The sequence below is a fragment of the Pteropus medius genome, unplaced genomic scaffold, assembly GCF_902729225.1.
Source record: "Pteropus medius unplaced genomic scaffold, Ma_sr-lr_union100, whole genome shotgun sequence".
NCBI classification, from domain to species: Eukaryota; Metazoa; Chordata; class Mammalia; order Chiroptera; family Pteropodidae; genus Pteropus; species Pteropus medius.
Genome location: NW_024349224.1, coordinates 4,346,073 through 4,371,330, shown reverse-complemented (window position 1 = coordinate 4,371,330; position 25,258 = coordinate 4,346,073). Strand labels below are relative to the sequence as shown.

Sequence of the window (25,258 nt, the reverse complement as noted above, 5' to 3'; positions counted from 1 at the left end):
ACATTTTAGGACATCAAAGTACTACCCTCAGTGAGAACTGCGACAATGTGACAAACCCACATGCATCCAAACAGCTGTATCTCAACTAAAACTCTGCGCGGGGGATAGCCAAAAAAGCTGGCGCACGAAATTAGGAATCAGTGTCTTACTTACACAATATTATCAAATACATTTTTAGCGTGCCTTTTGAAACTGAGAATAATTTTTCTCTCATCGTGAAAGGGATGCAGCTTTTAAAAATATTCAGAGAATACGCAAAGTTAGAAAACTAAAAGTCTATAATCTCACCTATAATCTCACCTATAATCTCACCTATAATCTCACCAGAGGCAACTGTACTAGCAACAGACCATGTGAACACTTATTCCCATCAGCCCTCGCTGACCTGGCACTGCACTCTGCCAGAGGGACCAGTAAGACAGCGCACCCTCGTGGTAGTTCGTTATTTCTTCGATTATCTGGGAGTATTGGTTGTGTGTATTTCCTTTGGCTTATTGCATATATTTCTTTTGCGTGCTTTTTTTTTTTCCTTTTGAAATGTTCAAAAGAAAGCCGGTTTTTAAACGTTCTAAATGGAATACGAATTTGAATTTTTTTTAAATAGAAAAAATGCAAATTCTACATATTCTAAATATATTTGAATATTTTAAGACTTTGAAGTAGATTTATATAATATTCCTTGATCGAGCTTTTCTGATATCGATATTAATAGTAAGGATTCGAAACGCCACGCCCCCAGGTATTAACCTACGGCAGGAACCTGCGTTCGGGTAACACTTTCAACTCTTAACACACAAGCTCCCACTTAGCTTTTGCTGTAGAATTGTTTACAGCTGGCGAATGAAAAGACCATAGGTCCAAGCTTTGTTAATTGGCCGATGCTGTGGATATTACTTACAGTTTGTATTTTAGTCTCAATACTTTTAAATGATGTTCAAAAGGTTTTAAGTAATCTAGTGATAATTAAAGCTGTCATTCTATCTCGCCTGAAGATTTTCTGATTTGGAACAGTTGAAAAATCAAAATAATAATCACTTTCTTTTTATCTGTACTTCGTAAGTCTCAAGTTGCTCGCAGTCCTGGTTGATCTAATATCAGTCTCATAATAACGACAGCATCTATCTCATTACTTTTTAAGAGGTGGGACAGATGCACCTTTTGAGACATCGCATGACTTTTCTAGAATCACAGCGAATAATAATTAGGTAATGACACTTAAGATTCTACCCCTATTGTGCAATCCATCAGGTGTAGCATGTTCCAGCTCACTGAATCACAACCACCATATTTTACAGATGAGGAAAACAAAGCTCCAAGAGGGGGAATGACCCCTCCCCCTAAAGTCACACAGCAAGTAGGTGGTGGAGTCGGGACTTCAGCCTTGGCAGATGCTAGAACCTGGACTCTTCAGCAGCACTGATTAACTCCATTGCAACAGCGGCAAGTCGACATCAGCTTCAGAGCCGGAACCGAGGCCCAGGGTCGACGCCAAGCACGGGCCTGCAGCTTTGCTCTACGCCGATTCTTAGTACAAGAGCATGTGACGAGAGCGTCTCCCAGCAGCTCCGAGGCCGAGACGGGGCTCGCCCACTACAGGGACCTGATGAAAGAATGTCACGGTTCACTGGTCAGCCTTTTCCCAGTGAGAGGCAATTTTAACTTTCCCTCGAATCTGTAATTATAAGATTATTGCAAACTCAACATACAAGTTGCTGATTTCGAAGGCTGCATGCACGGCATTCTGACAGTAACTGACCAAAACAAAAATCGTATGCCTTAAAATGCTTAATTTTTGTATAAAGAGATCTTCGAACATTCTGACAAGTCTGCTTCTTGGCACAGAAGGTTTCAGGAAAAAAGGTACTCTGCACATAAGTGTGTTGACAAAAGCCGTCTGATCTTTTAAACTCTTGTTGCCCCAAACAGCCATTCGCGTTATAAAAATAAACGCAGACATTACAGAGAGGCGTTGGCAGAGAGCTCACCCATATTTAGTGAATCCTGAACCAACTGTCCCCGCTCCCCACCAGTGATTGAATCCTTGTGTTCTCACTGTCACGAAGCGAAGCAAAGCTGAGTCCAGCCTCGGCTTGATCGCAGGGGGACAGTGGGGTGTTTGTGGTCCCCAGAGCCAGCCCGCTTGAGGTGGTGTTTTTCTCTTCTTTCTCTCTCTCTCTGTCTCTCCTCTTATACTCTGTCTCTGTCTCTCTCTCTCTCTCTCTCTCTCCTCTCTCTTCTCCATCCCCCTCACCCCCACCACCTGGAGAAGAGCGGCCCCATTGCCTGATTAGTCTTCATTTGGACCTCTGATTAAGATGATTCTGGATAACACAGACAAGCCCTTCCCAGAGGCTGCGAATGCCCCAGAGCGCCTCCTCGAGTCCCTTAATTTTATTTAAAAATGGAGCCGGAAGGTAATTTAGAAGTAATTGAAATCCGACGACCCCCCGTTTTCTAAACACGTGAGAAAACTAAGCTCCACGTGGGTTTAAAAACTTGCAAAATTCCCACATCTCATGGCAGGGAAGCCATGATCCCGACTCATTTTAATTGGCCTTTCCCTGTTCTCCCCATCGTAGCGTTCTGCCTGGCCAGCGTCCAGCCAGCGTCTCCCCGACACATCTGGAAGGAAGGGCGAGGGGAGCTGGCGAGGTCAGGACTTCTGAGGCCCAGCTGGACACAGAGGCAGGACCTAGCAGCTCCGCACAGTCCCACTCTGGACCGCAGCCGCGGGTGGAAAGAGCCTTTATAAACTTACCAGTTCTAAAACAATCGAGTCTCGGCTGGTGTAGCGAAAAGACTCAGGGAAACTTCAGGAAAATAACAAAAGCCAGCTCAGGCCGGGCACTTGGCCATGGGGCACTCCGGAGAATCTGAGGTCTAGCATAAACCAAGCCTGGGGTGGGCATCTCCTAAAAAGCAAAGAGTGGGAGCAGTTAGGAACAGGTGGGGAGAAGTTTTCTGCGTTTCCTTTTTTTTTTTCCAAGGGGTCAAAAGCCAACAATCTGACACTTATAAAAGTGTCAGCCCGAAGCGGGAAGGCTCCTTGGAGGACGCGATGGCTCACCCAGCACGCATCAGAAACAGGGATTCAACACCACGCTTGCTTTCTCTTCTTTCCAACAGCCTCTGTTGCTCATGGCAGATTTAATGGTGTGATTTACAGCTCTGGGAGACCTTTGTCAAGGCCAGTAAAATGACAAACAATAAATATATGGAGCAGTATGTTAACAGCCCGCCACACAATACCTTGTCAGTTACAGCTTGATAGTGATACATTTTAATTTTGTCTTTCATAAAAATCTTGGCATGTATGCCTCATTTGAACACAGGCTTCCAAGTCAAGTGTGTCATCCAAGTATGCAGTTTATCACCCTCTATATTTTCTGTCCTTTTCATTTAATGTCATTCCTATGGCAACAGACATCGCCCTGGAAATCATTTTCAAAACAGCTTATTTGTTGAAAGGGACCGGGTGAGGCTGAAATATGTGTTTGGCCGGGAAGAATGTCAGAGTGTGAATATGGCTTAGTTACATTAATCATATTCTTTGAGGACTTTGTGTAATCGGATACTTGGAGGAGGCGTACTGTGGGGTGGGATTTGACATCCCCAGCCCACCCCCGGCTTTATACGGGTTTGTGTTTCATAAGGATAAAAATAAGAGAAGCGAATTTGCAGCGCACACTTGCTGCGAACGCAGCCCGGGGTACCTGTTCGCGGGGTGGGGTGGATGGGCGGGTTGCAGCTCTGCTGTCGATGCTGAGCTGCCGTCACTCTGGAGCTGGTTCTACAAAGCCAGATTTATCCACCCGTCATTTGTGCGGCATACCCTCACCGAGCACCTTCTGTGTAATGGGCCTTATGCTGAGCGAAATGGTCAATGTAACAACGCAGGTCTTTGCTCCCCTGCAGGGTGCAGGGCAGGAGCCTAGACCTGAGCGGGGAGGACAAATCTTCAACAAGGAAACGAGCACGTTTTCTAAGTTCTCCAGGGACAGGGGCTGGGGCAGGGATTCTTAGGAGGGCGGCGTACTGAAGCCTCAATCAACCAGCCTTACAGGAGCTTAGGAGGAGGGATGGATGGTGTCGAGGGCAGGGGACGAAGCGAAGCAAAGCTGAGTCCAGCCTCGGCTTGATCGCAAGGGGACAGTGGGGTGTTTGTGGTCCCCAGAGCCAGCCCGCCGTGAGGCACTGCACCGGGGCTCAGCTTCGGGGCTTGGTCATGGTCAGTCACGGGTGCCGGCTCCCTCAAGTTGAAGGAGAATTTTTTAATCAAGGTACCCAAAGTGCAAGCCATAAAAGACTGACTAATTTGATGTCATTAGAATTAAAACTTCTATTAAAAAACTCACGTTGAACCAAGCGAAAAGACGGGCCGGGGACTATGAGAAGATTGTTGCAATGTGTATAACCGACAAGGAATAGTATCTAAAAACCATAAAGAACAAAGGATGTTACCGGGTGATAGACAGGGGAAGAAATGGGAATAACCAGTAAACACATAAAGATCCATTAGTAGGACAATTAATGAATATATTGTTGAATATTCATATAATAGAATATTATATATACAATAGTTAAATAAATTAGTGATATAGTGATCTTCAGAAAACATAGCGTGTCATGGCTTCTCTGGGAAGGTTCCCGTGACAGCTCTAGGGCTTCGCTCCCCATCAGAGATGCTCACCATGCTACCTGTTCTGTGTTCGATTTAAACCCAACTTCCAGGGGAAAAGATCTGATTAGCCTATGTTGTACCACGTGACTTCCCATAGTCAATGGATTGGGACATGTGACAGTTAGTTTCTCTAGGATCACAGGAAGTGAGAGAGGTCAATTGCATAAAAGAAGGAGTAGATCCAAACAAGCTACGTCCACTAACACTTGGTGTCGCGTCCTCCAGGAGGCCCTCCCCGAATCCCCAGTTTAACTTTGGGTTCATGGCTGTTCTCAGCACTCAGTCTACTTTTCTTCCAAGTTTAAAATTAAAAACTGGATTGATTTAATGCGGAGAAAAAGGAACCCTCATACACTGCTGGTGGGACTGCAAATTGGTACAGCCACTATGGAAAACAGTATGGAGGTTCCTCAAAACACTAAGAATTGATCTATGATATGATCCAGCAATCCCTCTACTGGGTATTTACCCCAAAGACTTGAAAACCCATATCCGAAAAGAGATTTGCACACCGATGTTCATAGCAGCATTATTCACAGTGGCCAGGACATGGAAGCAACTGAAGTGTCCTACGATAGATGGTTGGCTAAAGAAGCTGTGGTACATATATACAATGGAATATGACTCAGACATTAGAAGAGATGAAATACTGCCATTTGTGACCCCATTTACCCCATCTACCTACCCCCTCCTCCCCGACCCCACTAGTAACAACTAGTCTATAGTCTATGCCCATGAGTCTCTGTTTGTTTGTCCTGCTCGTTTGTTGCTTTTAGGTTTATATCCCACATATAAGTGATATCATGTGATTTTCAACTTTCTCTGTCTAGCTTATTTCGCTTAGCATGATTATCTCGAGGTCCATCCATGTTGTCACAAAACAGGTAGCATGGATGGCGAGCGTCTCTGATGGGGAGCGAAGCCCTAGAGCTGTCATGGGAACCTTCCCAGAGAAGCCATGACACGCTACGTTTTCTGAAGATCACTATGTCACTATCTCCCGTCCTGCCTGCTCGGCTTCAGCTCCCACTGAGATGTAGGGTCTGCACTCCGTCCCCTTGAATCTGCGTGGCTTTGAGGTGATGGTAAAAATGATGCTCTGTGACTTCTGAGGCTGGGCCCGAAGAGGCAACGTGACATCTACCTGGTTCTCGTGGGTACTCGGAACGCGGCCACCGTGAAACCTCACGACTTGTCTCCAACAACCCTCTACGTTCCTGGCTCATGGCCACACCGCAGAGACGCTCAGGCGGCCATGGAGGGGGACCGAGGTACACAACCCCCCGAGCCCTAGCTGATGGCTGTCACCAGCTCACCACCAGGTGGGTGAGCCATCTGGACCACATGAACCAGAGACTTCGACTCCCTCTGATCCTCACCCAAACATAAGCAAACTGAATGATTGTTATTTTACACGCCATCAAGTTTGGAGGCATTTTATTTCCCACTGATGACTACTGGAACAGCCACCCTGATTCACCTTTGTTCCGTGGCCTGGCTCTTTGGCTCTTTATAATTCTATAGTCTATTCAGTATCCTTTTAATTAATTGACTCTTACCTAAATGAACCAACATTTCTTTTACTCGTAACTAAAGGACATTGACATATAGCCCCTGGCCAGGGATGGGGAGAGACATATCCACCTGAGAGGTGACACGGCATCTAAGGCCTCGCGTTCAGGAAGAGCCTGAGACTTTTAAGGGAATTAGAACAGTTCGTGAGGCTGGGGTGTGGTGAGCGATGGGGAATGTGGCTCAGTGAGGCCTGAGAGGGAGAGAAATTAGCACTAATTAGCTATCTGTGCAAACTGCTCAGTAAGACATCCCCTTCATCCGCTCATAAACCATAAGAAGGAAGTGCTGTAGTTAGCAACCCACGCACACGTCCCGTTTAAAGGAAAATGAGATTGAGGCTCAGGGACCGCTATTAAGTGCTGATCTTAAACTTGACCCCGCTCTATCTCTCTCTAAAGCTTGTCCTCCTGACACATCCATTGTGTGGCCCAAGAGAAGATTTATAACTTAGACAACAAAGCGTTGGGAGCATAATAAAGGGGAAGTGAATGGATGAATAAGCAGCCCAGTTGGGAAGACCCAATAATGTTATGGAGCCATAAAGCTCATTTTACAAGAAAAAAAAAAAGAGACCCAAACATGGCATATGACCGTCCTTAAGGCATAGGGGGAAAAAGTATGGACAGATGTGGGGAGTTCGGATCCTACTACTGTGAGGTGTGTCATCTCGGACATGTCAGGTAACCCCCCTCAGAATTCATTTCTTTTTCACCTCGAAAATGAAGACGACAATACTCTCATCTCCACTGTAAGATCTGACGATGATACTTGTCAATTGGGTAGCACTTAGTAGACATCAAAATCATAATGAATAATCCTACACATTAACCATCACCCATAATCCTGGACAGTCCGAATAATTATAGTCCTGCTCCAGGTCGCACAGACAGAAACTCAAACGAGGAGGACGAAAGAGAAGGAGGGAGAAAAGGAAGGAAACGTGGCAGAATGGGAGGAAGGGACACAGGAAAGAAGCGATGACTGGAGGGAGAGAATGGAAACAGGAACCAGCACCACCAAAAAGTCAAACCTCGTGCTGGACGGTTTTTAGGCACCCAGGCAGAAAGCTGCTCCGTAGCCCGAAGCAATGCCTTGGGTCACCCCCTGTGGGAGGGGTGCCGGCCTTGGGCAGTCACGCCCGGCGAGCTGGTAAAGGGTCAGATGGAAGGATCATGCCCAGGATCAGAGCGTCTGTAACTCCCACGAAACCAGTCCCCAAGCGAACCTTGTACTCCCTCTACCTTAGTCAGGTACCACCAGCTCACCGAATTTTCGGTCACCGGGGGTCTCAGCCAACCAGGTGGCTGCGCTGCCCCTTGGTGTTCATTAGTGGGGGAGCCGCAGAAGGAACAGGAGGAGGCAGTGGGAGGACATTCGCCAAGGGCAAGCAATGGGCAACGGGCAGAGCGGCCAGCATTTCTAGGACTGGTTTCTAGACGAGGCAGAAAGGTGGATCAAACGGAAGGTCTTTCGTAAAAGGGAGGTGGATCCGCGTTGTGATAACTCAGAAGACGGGTAAGTTGCGGGAAGCCTGCTTTCTGGCTCCTGGCCATCATTCTATCCTCGGTGGCCTTATTGAAAATTCCTGCCATCCTGCCCTCTGGGCTCGCTCTGCCCACGTCAAGGCAGAGCAATGCTCTCCTAAGAAAATGGCATAGTAATTCAGAGCATATGGTCGAAAATATTGTTTGCAATGGCTCGTGGGCTTATGATATTTAATTTAAAATAGATTTTCCTAAATAAAAAGAGACTTTATACAGATGGCCATTAAAAGCAAACCGTTTTCGCTGCACGGCATTGTTAAAATAGAATGTTTTTAAAGCATTTTATAGCCCCTTGGCCCTTTGGCGAAAATGGAATGTTCCGAAAAGATGGAGGCTTGGCACCAGGACAAGACGGTCCCGGCGCGACTGTCACCAGCCCCGTCCTGCTGGCCATTTTCGTCTCCGTGAGCTCGATTTTCTTTTGTGTCGAACGTTTTCCTTGACTCCCGAAGTTTCGCTCAGATCTGAGCAAGGATGACTCTCGAGACGGAGCGGCCGCAGTGATGGGAGCGAACGCTTCATGATGTCATTTCTCGTTAAATGTGAACAGACTTTCCACAGCAAACATCCAGCAAGGAGGGCCAGGTGTCTGCCTGCTTTCCACGTCTCCGTCAGTGTTGTGGGAGTGTTGTGGGGTTTTCCTTTTCTCTCTCTCTCTCTTTCTTTTGGGGAGCGGGGGGTCTTCTTTTAACAGAAAGGGGGCCTGGTATTTTAAAGGCCCGGAGGTTGACATACACACGGGATACGGCTGGTGCACACAGAGTGTGTCGAGGTGCTCCCCTCGGTCGTGGAGGCTGCTCGGCGTGTCTACAAAATGAAAACCCTTCCAGATGCATCTCCCTGAGGACCGTCCCACGAATTACATCAGTCCGGCCTGTTCCCTTCAGCCGATTCGCTTTAAATCTCAGACGATGGGCTCACGAAGCCGCTTAGCCGCGAAGAAGAACCCATGGGGTTGACTTACGGGCACCTGCTCAGGGTGAGGACACCCTGGGCGGCCGTGCGGCCACCGTCCCGCCCTCCTCCGGGAGCCAGCGACAGAGTCGTCCCCTCTGGAATACGATCGGGAGGGTGCACAGACCTCGGGGGCGGATCTGCTGAGTTTGTTTTTATGATGCCATGTCAGTCGCGAAGGACTTTTGTGGGAGAAGCTGATACTTGAGAAATGGTTTCGTGTGAGTTTCCGGAGAGAGAAGAAAGCTGATCGCAGTTTCTAGATGGTCAGTAACCCTTTCTTCCGAGTGGCCTCAGAGGAGCAGCCCACTTCCGGAGGGGGCTCAGGGACGTCCGGGCACCCCTGGCTGAGATGAGGAAGGCGCTGGCCGTGGCCCGGTGTGTTTTTCTAGTTCACTAACCTTTAACAACAGCCGTAATCAGTTGGGCTTTACGAAGTGGGGGTTGAAGGGGATGGGAGTTACGTTACACCCCGCACAGGCTCAGGGAAAAGGGCTCCAGGCCGGACACACCTTCCTGCCCGGTGGCTTTCTGTACCTTTGTTGGAAGGGATATAAACAAAGCTTAGGTGAACACACGGAGCAACCCTGCCGTCCCACGGGGCAGCTTTAGAGGGGACGCTGTCTCTTTTGTCCAAGGAATGAGGGATTCGGTTTGCAGGCAGCTAGAGGACTGCAAGCCTGCCTTCGGGGAGCTTTTGGGGACAGTTATTTACCTGGTCTGCACCTGGATATCAGTTACTCAGCTGAGTGCAAACCTGCCAGGGCTTGAAAGAGCCAGAATCTGTTCCTGGCAGAATTAAAGGAACTAGAAGACACCTTTGCAATTCAACTCCAGAAAATTCTTCACAGAGGTTATCAGTGAGCACGTGCTCTGGTGAACAGGAAGGTAAATATTGATTTGTCAAGTGGCTACCTCAGTGGCTGCCTTTGAGTGAACTCGTGGGGACTGACCCCTCTTAAGCAGGTATAAAAATGAAAGGGAAAAAAGAGGCTAAGGTTCGTTTCTGGTTAAAATGACTTTTCTTCCTGTTTATAAAAAGCACTACATATTCAGTACAGATAAATGAGGAACTATAGAGGCTAGAGACGGGTAAACCAAAAGCATCCAGCTTTAGCTGCTGTTCAGTGTGGCATACAACATTTCACATTTGAAAAATCCTATACGGTCTCTCACAGAAGTCAGGGCAGTGTGCGCATGCTAGTTTATAATCTACTTTTGTCGCTTTTGAGTCTTTATTGGCTCCTATTTGAGATTGTTCAGTTTGCATCGACATCATTTTTAATGATGGCCTAGTATCATACGCCACGGGTGAATGAAAGCTTAATTTAATTAATCCGTTATTTTTCAAACATTCAGGCAGCTTCCGACGTTTTGGTGTGTTGTAAACTGCTTCGGTGAGCCACCTCCCAGGTAAATATTTCCATTAAAGTGTTGTTGTCGTGGCTCAAATGCGATGACTTGGTGATGCTTTCGAAAGTTTTCTGAGAACTAAAATCAAGGCGAAGAGCTGGCACGAGCTCGTGAGGCAGTGGTCTCTCAAGCTGGCTAAACAAGAGACGTGAATCGAGTTTCCTAACAGGTGTGACCGAAATCGTTAGTAAAATAGGCAATGTTAAAAGAAATTCTGTAAAAATACCAGGCATTGAACCAAATTGCACAGGGCCGCCAACAACCTGCTAGCTGTCTGCCATCTCTAATTTTCAAGCATGCTATTCTAGGAGCCTCTGTTTGTATGACACATAAGTGCATGTGGCATCTTCCTGGGTTATTTGGACCAAATACTATAATTCTTTACGCTCAGCAGGCTGTTTTAGGGATTACGAGAAAACCTGGTTCGAATGGTGATATAGATCTGGGGGCGGAGGGTGTTGAAATGATAGTGGTCGAGGGCCAAATGCTAGGACAGGGCGCGTCCAAGCTGTCCTTAGTGAACTCGAGATGTATGATTTGGTAAAAATAATCTTAAACTCTGCTTTCAAGGAGAATGTTTATAAGTAGCACGGATAACAGTGAAGACAGCCGCACACAGCCCCAGGGATGGAGGACAAACACGAGGCACTGCGGTCACCACCGCCCCTCCCGGGCCCTCGTGTGCTGGGGCATGATAAGCCCTCAGACCTCTCCCCCGTGGGTCCACGCAGCCTTGGACCCCTCCGCCCGGGTCTCAGGCGACCATGGGCAACCCACTGGAATCGGCCCTTGAGGGGGAAACGTATTTTTATCGCTGGCGAGTCAGGGATGTGTTGGAGGGAGGGGGCGGGCTCAGCTTGGGCGGAGAGTGACAGGTGGCTGCCTGGGCCAATGGAGCTGAGAGAGAGAGAAGGGGGCTCCGTGGGGGACGCTGAGAACCCGTCCTTGGGACAACCCCAGGCGGCTTGCTCTCCTTCGTGCCATCTGGCTTTTCCCGAAGCCTTCCATCACCTCCCCACCAAGACAAGGGGCGCAGGTGACCCAACGCGGCGGAACGCGAGCCCGCGTTTCCATGTAGGGACCCTTCAATTAGTCAACGTTTGTCCAATGCCTTTTGGCTTAACTTGGTTTCCCCAAGAACGAAGAACCAGGACAAGGGTTTGGGGGCAGCTGACTTGTCATGGGGCCTGAGTTCAGGGCACCTCGGTGAGCGACGGGAAAGAATGACACACGAAAGCGGCTCTCATCGGGATGGCTGCCTCCGTGGGCTCGATTCCCCCAGGAGCCTCTAAGGAGCTTCTGGAATGTTCCTCAGACTTATCTACTGAGGGACCGAAGAGGGGAGTACTTATCCAGCCCCCTCAACCCCCATAGGTCAAAGACGGCCCCGTGTGACCACCAAGTGGGTCCCTGCAGGCTGATCTGAAACGGAAGGTGACAGATACACGATGCGGCCCCCCCCGGGGCCCTGTCAGATTTCCTGCCTACGGGGCAGGTCGCTACAGCTCTGGCTGGACTAAGATAAAGGCCAGGAGAACGTCAGGGGGTGCCATGGGAGGTGCGCGACACATGGCCTCTGCAGCAGCCCCGGGCTGGTTGCCCAGCCTGTCACCCACAACGGCGCCTGGCTGGGCCTGACTGACCTGTCCGAGGGCGGTGCCAGGCTGCCTCCTCCTCAGAGAGCCCGAGGTTACCTGGCCCACCCGCTGTGAGCGCAGTGTTCGAGAACTGCCCCCTCGGCCTCCTCCAGGGGCTGTGACAGTGTTCTAGTGTCTTCTGTGGACGTGGGACGGGATAAAGAGCCAGCGATGGGCCTGCTACAAGGCAGACGCTCACTGTCCTGAACCGCAGCCGACTGGGAAGAGAAACAGCAAGGCGCTGCCTCCGAAGGCTTCGAGCCCCGCGTGGGGCTTGCTCTACAAGAAAAACTGGGTCCCCCTCCCCTCCCCCCTCTATATAGTGCGCAAACCAGACGCCTTTGGATACAAGTCCTTCACAGACGTGGCTTATCGAGGCCACTCATTTTTGCAAATTTTCAAAATCTGTTGCTAATTTTAAAATTGGGATGACCTCACATAAATAAATACCAAGATTACTGTTTTCTCTTTCGAAATAAAATAAAATCAAACCTGTCCAGGATCTGTGGCTACGCACTGAGGCTGTGTGGCAGCCAGTCTCTTAAATAGGCCCGCACCCCCCAAGTCACTGCGGTCCCCACACTCCGTGTTGATATGCATCCCTGTTACCCGACTGGCCCCTGCAGACACTAGAGTTTGTGCCTCGTGTCTTCATTCCAGTTTCTCATTTGACTTCATCATTTAAAAGCTGTTTCCCAAATGGTTAAATAAACAGTGGAGATTTAAGTGACCTTCAGTAGTATTGCCTGGTTCTATGCTCTGAGATCGGGTCATTTTCTCCAGAAACCACTAGAATAAGACTTGGAGTGACTCCCTCTGCCTCGAGCTGAGAGGCCTCAAAACGGCGCTTCGAGAGTCTCACGACCCCTCTTACGGTATAGTAGCCGTTCCTTGCCCCCCAGTCCCACCTCCTGGCTTCTGGGTGTGAGGGGCCACAGGTCTACTTGGCAGTCAGCAAACTGACAGTAGAAGTGACATGTGTCACTTCTGGGCTAACGGTTTAGTTGTAGTCATGTGACTCCCAGAGATCTCTTTCCTTGTGGCACAGTAACTGGAAACATTCGTGATGACAGCTGCCCCATCAGCCTGGGTCCAGGAGGGACAAGGATGAGAAGAGCCCCTCCCAACCCACAGTGGACACGCAGCATGAGCAAGCATGAAGTCTGTCGCTTTGAGCCCTCGACAATTTTTCTCTATGAAAAGGCAGACAGCAAATAGTTTCAACTTTGTGGGATTTACCTCCATCACATACTCTTCTCCTTTTTAATAACACTTAATAAAAATTATTCTTAGCTTGTGGACCACACCAAAGTAAGTTACCACGGACCACACGCTGTCGACCTATTTGAAGCGGCTGATACTTGGGGACTGTTTGCTGCCGTGGCTTACACTACGTGACACACATGGATTTCATACTCTTTCCTGGACACCAGAATGTCTAAAACAGTGCCTGTACACAGACGTGATTCTTTTCAAGTTATGGCCCTTTGGCTGTCTTTAATCTTCTCAAACTTTCAAACTCCCTACATAACATAAGTACTCATTTATAACACAGCAGAAAATAACCCATGCCCACACAACTATGGTTATTTTTTATGAGACTGCGTATCATATTGACTTGTGAGGTCATATAGATATAGATAATAGATACAGATACAGATATAGATATTTGTACCCTTTTTTCCACTGAACACTAAGTCCTTACATTTTTTTCTTACTATAAATTCTTTTAAACGTGATTTTAAAAAGCCGTACATTATTATATCGAAGAAATAGCTGCCTTATTAGTGAATATAGTTTCCAATTCTTTCTTATCATTCAATCATTAACAAATATGAATTCCGTGCCTCGCATGAAGCAGATTATACTCTGGAACGTGGGGACAAAGAGGCGACAAGATAGACAAAAGTCTCTGCCTTCGTGGGATCTCCATTCTCTGGAGGAAGACACACAAATAACTTCGGAAGAAATCGTGTATATCAAAATTCCAGAGAGTACCATCTGCTGTGACGGGGAATACAGCACGTCAGGGGAGACAGAGCGCAGATGAAACCTTAGGAACAACCTCTCTGAGTACGTGACACCCCAACGATGAGAAAGAATGAGCCTTCACGGAGGCAAAGTGAGTCTGGCACGTTCTGAGACCAGGAAGTCCAAAATGGCTGGAGGCAAATGAAGAATTAACAAGGAGGTAAACGATAACAGAGGCCGAGCTCCGACGGGCACACTAGGCCATGAGAAAGCTGTATCGATGGAAAGATGGAGAGTCCACACGTGGAGGAATGGCATCGTCTGATTCAGCGTAACGCACGCGCACACACACACTGGTGACTGGGTGGAGAATTGACAGTTGGCAAGAAATGATTGACAGTGGGAAGGGCAAGCGTAGAAGCTGTGGGAGCGGGGGTGGGGGAGGTGATTGTAGAAGCACTCGTAGCTGACAAGGGTCGTTTCTCCTAGGGCAGGGGTCTCCAAACTTCTGTCTCTTGTTCATTCCAAAAAAAGATTTTGAAATATTATGAGCTCCTTCCCACAGTTTTAAGTTGGCATCTAAAATTTTTCAACCTAAGTGTAAGTAGTTACAAAAAATGTGATTTCTGCTTATTGTAAATGTTGACGGTTTAAAACAAATCTGTTATGTATCACGCTTTTTTATCTTTTAACTCATATTTTCATTATGTTTTCCATTACATTTCCCTACAGATTTTTATCCGAATGTAATAGATTTTAGTATTTGAAGGTCTTTTATTGATTATTCTAGCATAAGTCTCTGCCTCAAAAATATGTGTAAGAATTTAATTTGTTTTTTTTTAATGCCTATGGCCATAAAACCTCTAACTAGTAATTTTTTTTCTTGGATTATCAGAAATTCTAACACACAATTGATTACAATAACATAAACACATTAATAATGCAATTGATTACAATAACATAAACTATTAATTACCAACACGATTAATTATAATAACATAGACATATGACGAATGATATTGAATAATGATTAAAGATAAAGCAAAATTAAAGTTTATTAGAAATGCATCTCTTCAGGGTGCTAATGGGGCTTTTTTCCCCTTGGATGGCTTTTATTTACCACTAGAAAGAGACAGGGCTTGACACTCATACTATGCCAATTTTTATTTTTAGCGATATAAGGGCTGAGAAAACTCATTCGCAAAAATATGTAAATAGAAACGAAAGGAGTCTTATTGTAGCAAGATCTGTCAATGACTTGAACTCCTTCTGAGTTATATGCCAAAATATGACAAGCTAATCCATCATCAAAATAGGTTCTCATGATCTATCCGCTCTCTGGGTTCTGCCTCCGTTTTGCTGAGTACCAGGAAAAGGAAATGCCTGCCCTGCCTGCCCTGGGTGGATTCTCAGTCCTCGGATGTGTTCCTTGTCGCTTCTTTCACCGTGGAAGCCCAGAGCTCTCAGCCCAGAAACAGGTGCCACGGTGGAAGGGCAGGGCAGGCTTCCGCTGGGAAAGAGAATAGAGGGCTCGATTGTCTCACACTATTGTTGTTTGTACCCCGGGGGAGACATTCTTGACATCCCGCAGAGGTGAAAAACCCTAGTTTCCAGCCCATGGGTCTGTGGTTTTGTCAAGGAAAGTGGCGAGAATCACTGGGGTCAGAGTAAACACGAAAGGCGGAGGCTCAGGACTTGCCGATGGAGCAGACGCGGGGTGGGAGTAGGTGGAGGGAGTCCAAGATGGCATCTCGGGTGTTAGGGCCAGCGATGGGAGTAAGGGAGTCGGGTACATGATAACAAATATGCTTTGTAGTCTCGGCGGCTTGAGAAACAGGTGTTTGTCTCTTATTCAGGCAAAGCCCGCTGTGGGTTAGGACTGACTCTGGGCTTCCGGATTTCTCCAAGGTGTGATGCTGCCATGTCAATGCATGTCTTTTAAGGTGCCAGGAGGGAAAGAGAGAGGTGCCCCAGGCTGTAACTTCTTTGTCTTGGAACTGACTCAGGTGACTTTTGCTTAGAGTCCATTCGCCGGAATGAATCACCTTGTCCTAAACCAACCACGTACGAGGCTGGATGTAGGCCACACGTACATTTTGTGGGTGCCATCTTGGCCACACTAGCTTTTGGCATGGGGAACTAGATGAATGATGTTTCTGTAGGTTCGTTGCAAACCAGAGTTTTGGGGAAAAGACAATAGTTTTCATCTAAAAAAAGAAACAGGCAAGACCAGTGGAAATATATGAAAAATAAGACCAGTGAGAAGGACTTCCCCACCAAATATGGAAATGTATTACAAATCTAAAATAATTACCATGGGCGGTTTCAAAAGAATGAAAGAGAAAACCTTAAAATAGATCTTATATATATAAACTCTCAATGTATGATGGAAAAGCAGCCTCATGGGATACCTGTGCCACTATTTATACCACGACTAAGACAAATTACAGGTGGGTTCGAGGGTTGAACGAAAAACAAAATACTTATTTAAAAAATGATCTTGAGCTTATTAAATTAAAAAAGCCATTATTTGAATTATTCGAAATAAACAAGGAATTCCTGAGCAAAAAAAACAGTAGGAAAAAAAGAAAAATAGGAAAAAAGAGAGAGAGAAAAAAAAGGAGGGACATGCAATAGTGGAAATCATGAGAGAAAAGACTAATACATCGGAGAATATTTTTTAAATTTTTTGTCAGTGAGCAATACAAACACAATTAAAAGGCAAATGACAAACCGGAAATGATACTTTAAAAATTTCAGACGAAGGGTTAACAATCTTAATCTAGAGACAATTAGAATATGTGATACCACCAGCACACTTATTTTTCATGGTGAAAGATAAGGTAATGCATACTAGAAACACAAATAACTAAGAAAGACCATGGGATGCAACATAAAATCATAATTTTGCCCACGAAATTGTCAGATAGTTTAAGCGTTATGGGTCAATGCTGGCAAGACTTTACTGAGAACGATGCGGACACATCCTGCTGGAAGAAGTATGAGTTGGTACTAACTTCCTGGGAAGCAAGTCGTAATATGTGATCGACCTTGAGACTTGAAGATGCTGGAGCTAACGTACCACGCCTGGTGATTATATGTGTAATATTCATTTATCTGTATAACAGGGATGTACTCCACTGTATGTAAATTTTAATCTTAATTTAAATTATGCCTCGTTTAAAAGAAGTGAAGAGAGTTTGGGATGTTTACGTTCTGCGTAAAATCACAGAACAACGTTCATACCGTTGAACTCCGTTAATTCCACTGACACAGATTATCTTAAAGAAATAATCAAATGTATAGTTCAAGTTCGTGTGTAAGATGTTCACTGCAGTGTAACGTACAAGAGTGAAACTTAGAAAAAGCATCACTATACTGCAAAACAGGAAAAGGCATTTCTTTTTTAAATATGATGACAATTTTAAAAAATAGAATATAAGCATCCATTAAATAGCATGCTTTCCAGGAATACTTTTAAACTGAGATAATTATCACAATATGATGTTCCATGTCAATCCAGAATAAAACAGCTTTAGAGATATAACTGGGTCCCATTTTTAAATATATTCATAGGCAAATAAAAACATCTAGAAAAGAAAATGGATGATAAATATGAAAATAATAGTAGTAGTTATCTCGGAGGGATTTTTATTTTTCTTCTCCACATTCTCCTATTTTAAATAATGAATACTAAATAATTATAATGAATGTTAGTAATATAAATAGAAAAATAACAAAGGTTATATACTCTGAAACTACGACCTTCGGGCCTTCAGCTTTGGCCGAACCCGCAAAATCACTCGGAGCGGGAGGTTCCTTGCCCGAGACCCACCCCTGGTCCAGGCCTCCCCTCTGAGCAGCCTCCGTAGACCACAGTGTGTCCAGCTGTAAGTTACAGGTTAACTCCCACGGGGCCAGCACTGGGCCCCCTCACCAGTGCGATTTACGGCAAAGGGGTCCTGAAACTCAACACGCCCTCTGAAACGTGAGAGGTGAAGAGAGAGCAGAAAAGCTGCCTGGATTTTGTTTGTCTTACAGGAGAAAATTTGTCATTCCGATCAGGAAGAAGTCACCCGTCGTCGTGGGCAGTTAACCCGCGAGGGTATCTTTCTCTGCCTCTGCCCAAAGTCACTCGGATGCCCTCCAGTCTTCTTCTGACCCGAGGCCTCAGAAGACTGACGGGGCAAACGTGGCTGACTCTACACACACCCACCCCGCTCCCCAGCCTGTCTTCACGCTCCTCTTGTCAACACCCTGACTTTGGTTGGGGTCCAGCTCTAGTCCTGACGGCCATTCCAGCTCTCCTCGGCAAATATTCTTTTGGCAAACTTCCTTGCAGCTGGAAGTAGACCCACATAGGAGTCTAGCTTTTCAAGGAAAGGTTTCCTCGTAAGATAAAAAGACAGAGCCTCGTGAGGAAACAGCCTTTTGCCTCTGCCACCCTCTCCCACTGGGAGGCTAGCTGGTGCCCGGAGCTATGGGACCGTAAGAGAACACGTAAGAGAATTCATTGGAAGCCTATCGAATGCTAGGGCACCGTTCAGCTACTGAGCCAGCTCTAAAGGGTCTGTCCACAAATTCATAAATTCCTTGAGATATTAAGCTTTTGATGGGTCAGGTAGGGGTTTGGTTTGGTTTTGTTTTGTTTTACTTGCAGCTAAATGCCTTTTAATTAGCTATAATGAGGCTTTAGCGGTGGCCTTGATTTGCTCATGGTCTTGTTCTTAACTCCCCAAATATGTGACTTGTGGCTATTTATGACAACTGTAATGGGGTTTCCTACACATTTTTGTGTTCTTGCAAACTAACGCGGTGAGCGAAGAAGGCCGTGCCACCCGATGGTCACCTGTGAGATGAGGCCTATGTCAGTCATATCGTTCAAACTCTCTGACGCTCCAGACTTCCATCATTTCTCTTGTCCAGGTGTTGACCATTTTTGATTAACTTCTCTGGTGTCTGGTGTTCTGATTCTGTTCCCTGGATCTACTCTTTGGGAAAAGTGCCATGTTTAGAAATATCTCCCAGTGTTTCTTACAAAGATTTCTGTTTTATTACCTTAATTCCTTGGTTTGTACTGTCATAGCTAGCAGGCAACCCGTGGAAAATTTATTCTTATCTAAGACATATCTATCAGTGTCTTGTCACGAACTTCTTAGTGAGAATTTACCTTATCCCATGAGAGCCGATCTAATAGAATTTTTGGCCAGGTGGTTTAAAATTTTAAAACCTCTCTGACACCCACGTAAAGGACTGCCCCTTTTGTCAGCGTATAAACTAAGCTTACATTACACCCAGAAGGTTACAAACAGACACACGTGCCCCAAAACTTCCACATGATCTCGACTCAAGTACAGGTAAAAAAGAACCCTTAAAATCATAACCCGTCTAAAGAGTTTAGTGCAGTGTGGACACGCACCCCAGTTACCAGCTACCATGGCCCAGACCCAGCATTCCCACTGACACGTCGTGAGGTGTCCTGTACCCAAACACTGCCAGGAGCCTGGCGAACGCACAGTGCTCAGGGTACCAGGACTTTGGGCCTCTTCCTCTTCCTGCCATGAAGTCATTCTGATTTTGAGAGAGTCCTTTTCCCAATCTGCACCTTATTAAAATTTTTTATTTATAAAAGGGTGATCTTAGAAGCTCTTCCTAAAGTAAAAATCTCCAGACTTCTTTTAGATTCTCTTGCCTAGGAACATAGGCAAGCAGAAAGAAATCTTGCCTTTCATCTGTTAAATGATGCCTAGTCTTTCACCTAATATTATTCACACGAATAATATTTGAAATGCAGTGTGTACTGAGCACTCGTTATTTGCCAGGCACTAGACCAAACAGCTTCCACGTATTATCTCATTTAATCCTTACAGTATGTAAATATTATCACTCGCATTTTGCAGATAAGGACACGGGTGTGAAGGGGGCTCCCTGACTGTGCCTGAATCACAGAAATGAGAGGACAGAGTTCAGATTCCAAAACCCAACCTCGTAACCATCGCACCGCCCTATAACCATAAAGAATTTTGCATGGTTCAAACAGTATATAAAAGCTTCATTACAGAAAAGAACAGGACTCGAAAAGACCCGATTCCTGTCTAAAATCAAAACATGCATTTCAGTAAAATATCACGCTTGGTATTTCTTGGAGGGTATGATTTAGGTCCCCTCGGCACATGGCATTGTTTTTGATAAAAAGCAGACAAGAGAAAGAACAATCTGTTAAGTCTGATCATATGACTCACGTGAGACTTTTTCTGGCCCGTTACAATTTGGATGCTCACAAATTGGCGTCGCTGCATCCCGTAAACATCCCTTGTGTTCAGTATCTTGCCGCACCTCCTGGAAAGGTATTGTGTACTGTGCTGAGGACAAACACACCTACTGTCTGCAGGCTATGGTTTGGCTTTGAAATCTCTGTAATTAACACATTCGCATGTCAGGCACCGGGTATTATTGAGTTCAAAGAAACAAAGATGTATTTCATTTTTTTGCCTCCAGATGATTCATCAATCCCACTCCTCCCGCCTACAGACAGCTAAATTTCAGTTTTCTGAGGAGCTACAAAGCGTGAAGTGGCATCTACGCGTTGAGTCAGAGGACACGCACATTAAACTGTAATGCCGCCAACAGTTCGGTGTCAGCCCTCTTAAGCTGCTTTCCGGTGTAGGCCTCATTAACCGTGCTCTTTGCCCTTGAGCACTAAAAGAAAAGGACCGCCGGTGACCTCACACCAGCAGTTCCGCTTAAGTGACTGCCTGATGCACGGTTATCTCTCCAGCCCATCCGGTGCGGGGCGTGAAAACGTTTGCTCCTGTGTCGCCGGCAAGCTGGTTAACGCTCGTCAAAGCAACCGCTCGCTGCTCCCTGAGGCTGCTTCCCTGTGTTTGAATTTGCACACTCTTGAAACCAGAGAGGACTCAGGTGCGTTCTTGCTGGGTCACGGGACAGCACAAACATCAGCATGGCCACTTAAAAATCACGCACGCACGTGCGCGCGCGCACACGCACGCAAACCACATGAAGAGGAAACATCATTGCACATCGAAAGGCCCAAGTTAGCTTTCCAGGTGAGTCTACACGGATTTGAAATGTCCCTAGCAATCTCCAGATAATGAGTTTAGAAGCTTCCTCGTCGATAGTTCCTTTATTTGTTCAAGTAAATACAGTCATCGATGTTTTCTTTATACGCTCAAGTAACCATATTAAGTATCTAAATATTCACTAATGATTTGGTTAAAAGAGCTATCGGCATTTTTTTCAACGTATTAAAACTACCCCTGGCTGCCTTCCTGAGTCTTGACCAATAGGTGCAGCTAATTAGGTTGAATATTCCAGATAAAGGGAAGTCCCCACCGAGAGAGATAATTCAAGCCATTCCCCAGTTTATAATAACATTGTAAAAAATGATTTCTTCGTTATGAGAGGAAGGGGCTGCTGCTCAGAGCGGGTAGGAACCAGCAGGGGATTCTTGGGTTTTGCAGAGGGACTATTTCCCACGGGCGGATCCTCAACATTTTTAAATGTTCTTTGAGGATCACGGAGTCCAATGATTCCAACTCTTCAATCATTTTTCAACCCAAGATCAAAAGTGACATTTTCAAAGAGGTACATAAAGAAAAAGAAGGAGAAATTGCTGCATTCGAGAAATCCCAAGGTCTCGCTGACTCGTACACAAATGAGTCCTGTGTATAATCGCACGTTCGTGTATAACTCTGATCCACGCCGTCTGCCAGGGAATATCTGTGGCCATCGTTAAACAGGATACGGCCCATCTCGCCTGTGGCTCTGCTGGCTTTGAGCAGCGCCCAATACATTTTTGTCCCCGGGGTAGAGACGATAAAGTGCACCTTTATTTGCTGGCTGCAAGTTGAGTGTGCAGGGCGAGTCAGGTCACCTTCTCACGCGGGTTGTTCTAAGAACGTTCCACAGAAAAGGCCACCCTGAGCTTCTCTCCTTCTGCCAGGACTATGTATTTCTATCCTCTAGACCTATGTACTCTTTGGAGACGTGATGGGGTACAGGGCTTGAGTTCTCCCTCAAGCAGCCAGCTGTATCCCAAGAAGTCCTATCTAAACCTCCCACGTTTCAAGTTGCTTTTACGCCTTGTTGAATACAAGAGCAGATGCCAGGTCAGTCCACAGGTGCAGGCGAGTAACGCCTTGTCCTGAGACGCAGCGTTGCCATCTTTCTGTTCTCCATTTGAAGCAAGCCTTTCTTTACGTCCACCCCGAGTCTGCCCCACACTCTAAATCTAAGAGCAGATTGCCTTCAGCAAGTTACAGCCAAGTTAGCTGACTTTGACAGTCTACTGCACCAGTCCTGATTCTTTGGCTTAAATTTGAAGAATCTCTATTATCCGGTCCCCAATCACCTAAATCCATGCTATGTCCCCACTGATCACTTATGTTAAACCCTTGCTGCCATCTCTCTGCTTTCTTTAATATCATATTTGTCCCTACCTCTGAGCCTTTGTTCACACTGTTTCTGATCCAGGACTTCAGGTTTATATCCACGGATGCTATTTTATCAAGTGCTGGCTATGTGCCGAGTACTGTGCTGGTCCCTTTGCTTATGGTTTATTATCTTACCTGGACAGTGTCCAAGGAGATCAAGTATGGCAGCCTCTGCTACATCAAACAGGAAATGCGGGGCCAGAGACTATACTTGTGCTAATGTGCCTCGCTTTGAATGGCCCCCTATTCAAGACCAAGGCCCTGATCCTCATGGCCACCGAGGGTGTTGACTGCTGACAGCTCACACTGTCACCCGTCCCCGGGAATTGCAAAGGGGCTGCTTTCCCTGCTTGGTGCAGCCCACATCCTGTGACTCGTTGGGACAGAGACAGAAGTCTGCCCCCATTGCCTTAACTGAGGACATTTCTGAAGGACATCCTCTGTCCAGAGCTCCCTGTGGAGTCAGCGAAGGCCTCTGATGTAACTGCGTCAAGGCTCAACTTCTCACTGTGCCGGGTCCTGGTGCCCTCCCCCGGCCCAGGCGTTGTTTCTGACAGCGCTCTTTTCTGCACTAAGGGACAATCCTCCTGCGCACAAATCTCAGAGTCCATTTCCTGGGGAAACTGACATAAGAAGGAAGGTCGCTTTATTTGCCCAAAAGAAAGACCAAGTAGGCAGTAGAACTGGGATGTGAACACAACTTTGTTTCAAAGACGGTTCCTTTCTCTCTGCTGCGCCTTCTTCCATCCGAAGACCTCCCACCTTCCCTTTCTCAGACGGGCAGTAGGTCTTTATCGGGCCTCTCCGGCCTCCAGGTACCAGAAGGAAAGCCTCTGAAAGTGCGTGTAAGCACATGGATCCAGCACGTGCATGTGTTTCATTTGTCCTGTGTCATCCTAAAAGAAGACACTGGCATTTTAAAAATCATCAGATTTCACTACAATGTACCGATTTCCAACTTCTCTCGAAAAATCAGAACGTTGTGCTAGGCCCACATCGTCACATGAGCACAGTGCCTGCAGTTGGGTAGTGGCGGCCCCTTTGGACACTTTGCAATTTGCTGCTGTCCCCAAGCAATTCCCAACACGGAGCCTCTGGACAATTGCCACTTATCATGTTGCTAGTCCGTTTTAATTCTTTTAACGGAGAAATAGTTTCTATATGTGTATCCCTCCCCGCAAAGTAGGAAGACAGAAGACAGGCCTGGAAGACATAGAGCTCGCGGCAAATAAATGGAGGATGGAGGGGGAAGCTTCATTCCACCTGCTTCGTGTGTAAACAGAAAGGATGTGTTACAAAAATACGCCTCACACTGGTCACTTCGATATCTTCCTGGCACCTGTGGAAGACAAATGCTGGGAACCCTTCGTCTATAAACAAGATCGAGGAATGATATTATCGGGCAGGTGTTGTCCGTGGTCTTGCGGGAAAAGCCCCACGTTTGGAGTGCAGGACGGGAGTGTAAGGGTGGACAGGGCTCTGGTCTTGCCTCTGCCATGATGTGGACCAAACCCGAAGCCCTCCCCATCTCAGGCTCTAGGTGAAATGAGTGTCGCACTAGATGTCCAGCTGTAAAACCCGAAGATCTATGATTTATTTGCTGATTGCTCAGCATGATAAAATTTGCCAGAGTAATAAACGTACGAGGGACAGACTATGCCAGATAGTTCCTTGTCTCTCTCACAGAGTAAAAAGGAAGGTCTGCGTCGCGTACATGTCGATTGATTAAATGACAGCTCTGCAGAACTCCAAGTTCGAACTTCATTCTCAAAAGCAGAACCTCATACAGACCACAGACATCCATCAAACAAGAAAGAAAAAGCGAACAAACAGAAATACACTGGAAATAGCGGGAGCTGCGTACTGCATGGAAGAAAAGTAACCACAGCTCACAAATGGAAAATGTCGTAACAATTCTGGAGGAAAACGAGTCGAAAATGAGTTTCCTCCAGCACCGAGGTTTCTCATGAACAGAAAAAGCCCTTTGGACGTCTGGAGGGAATTGAAACTCACTACTCTGGAAAATCGATTCATCAGGATGGGAGAAAGTCACGGCTTTCTACTTGAGACCTCTCTCCCGCCCTCTGTACCCCACTCGGTTTCAGAAGAGGATGGGGGATGGCTGAGATTGATAGGAATCACCCAGAGTTTGGCTAAGCCTCTACTCCCTGTTTAGTTCCCTGTGATTTTTCTGGCATAATTATTTCAAGAAGATTTTTCCTGAATTATTTCTTCAACCTCGTTGCTTTCTCGGTCTAGACATACGCCACACTGCAGTCTCTGTGCCATTTTCCTAAAAAAAAAAATCAAATCCCTGGATGGCTAATGAGTTGGGTAACTTTGCTGAAGCCCTAGGAAGGGAACCAGCTCCCTGCCCCTCCCCCACTCGGTTTGGGCTTTGGCATCTTCCGAAAGCTCACATTCTGCCCATGTCTTTCTCTGGCCCAAATCTGAGAAGAGTAGCTTAGATCCCCTCTTTCAACTGCTTCTCTTTTGGGGAACAGACTTCCCCATGCTAGCCCATCTGGAATTCTCTCCCCGACACTTGCATTTGATTCTTATTCTAGAATATTAAAACCGAGTGAAAATTTTAATGATTATTTAGCTTAACCTTCTTGTTTTATAGCTAGGGAAGCTGAGGCCCAGCAAAATCAAATTCTCCCAGAATTCCAAACGTAAGTCAACTACTTCGACCAACGATCAAACGAAGAAATAGCTCTTTGCTCCACGTGGGGAACCAGCTCTGTCCTACCCACAGCACGTGTCATCTGTGCTATGAGAGCTATACTAAGGCTTCTCCAAGGTAATTCTTTAAAGCGCACTTGATGTTTTTCCCTGCACTCTGATATTAAAATTAATGCCCATGCAATGCGGACGTCCACTGTGCATCGTGAGTGCTACGTGACCACACCTCATTGGGGTGGTGAATATACCCAGAGACCCACGAGTACAAAGCAGAGTCTGACACACTGTGAGAACTTCCTGGATGAATAGGAATTTGGGATGGGTCAAGGCACAGGGGTTTATGTG

The 25,258-nt window shown here is 46.3% G+C and overlaps 2 long non-coding RNA genes across 2 annotated transcripts in view; both read right to left on the bottom strand.

Moving 5' to 3' along the window:
- Nucleotides 1-632: 632 nt before the first annotated feature.
- Nucleotides 633-2,905, bottom strand: LOC120617267 (uncharacterized). The gene is made up of 2 exons (XR_005656848.1): nucleotides 2,759-2,905; nucleotides 633-1,600 (listed from the first exon to the last, which is right to left on the bottom strand). It is a non-coding gene; the product is annotated as an uncharacterized LOC120617267 (long non-coding RNA).
- Nucleotides 2,906-14,805: 11,900 nt separating this feature from the next.
- LOC120617268 (uncharacterized) overlaps nucleotides 14,806-25,258 on the bottom strand; it is a 34,998-nt gene continuing 24,545 nt past the window's right edge. The window contains exon 2 of the long non-coding RNA XR_005656849.1: nucleotides 14,806-15,982. This is a non-coding gene — a long non-coding RNA (uncharacterized LOC120617268). The remainder of the gene's footprint in view (nucleotides 15,983-25,258) is intronic.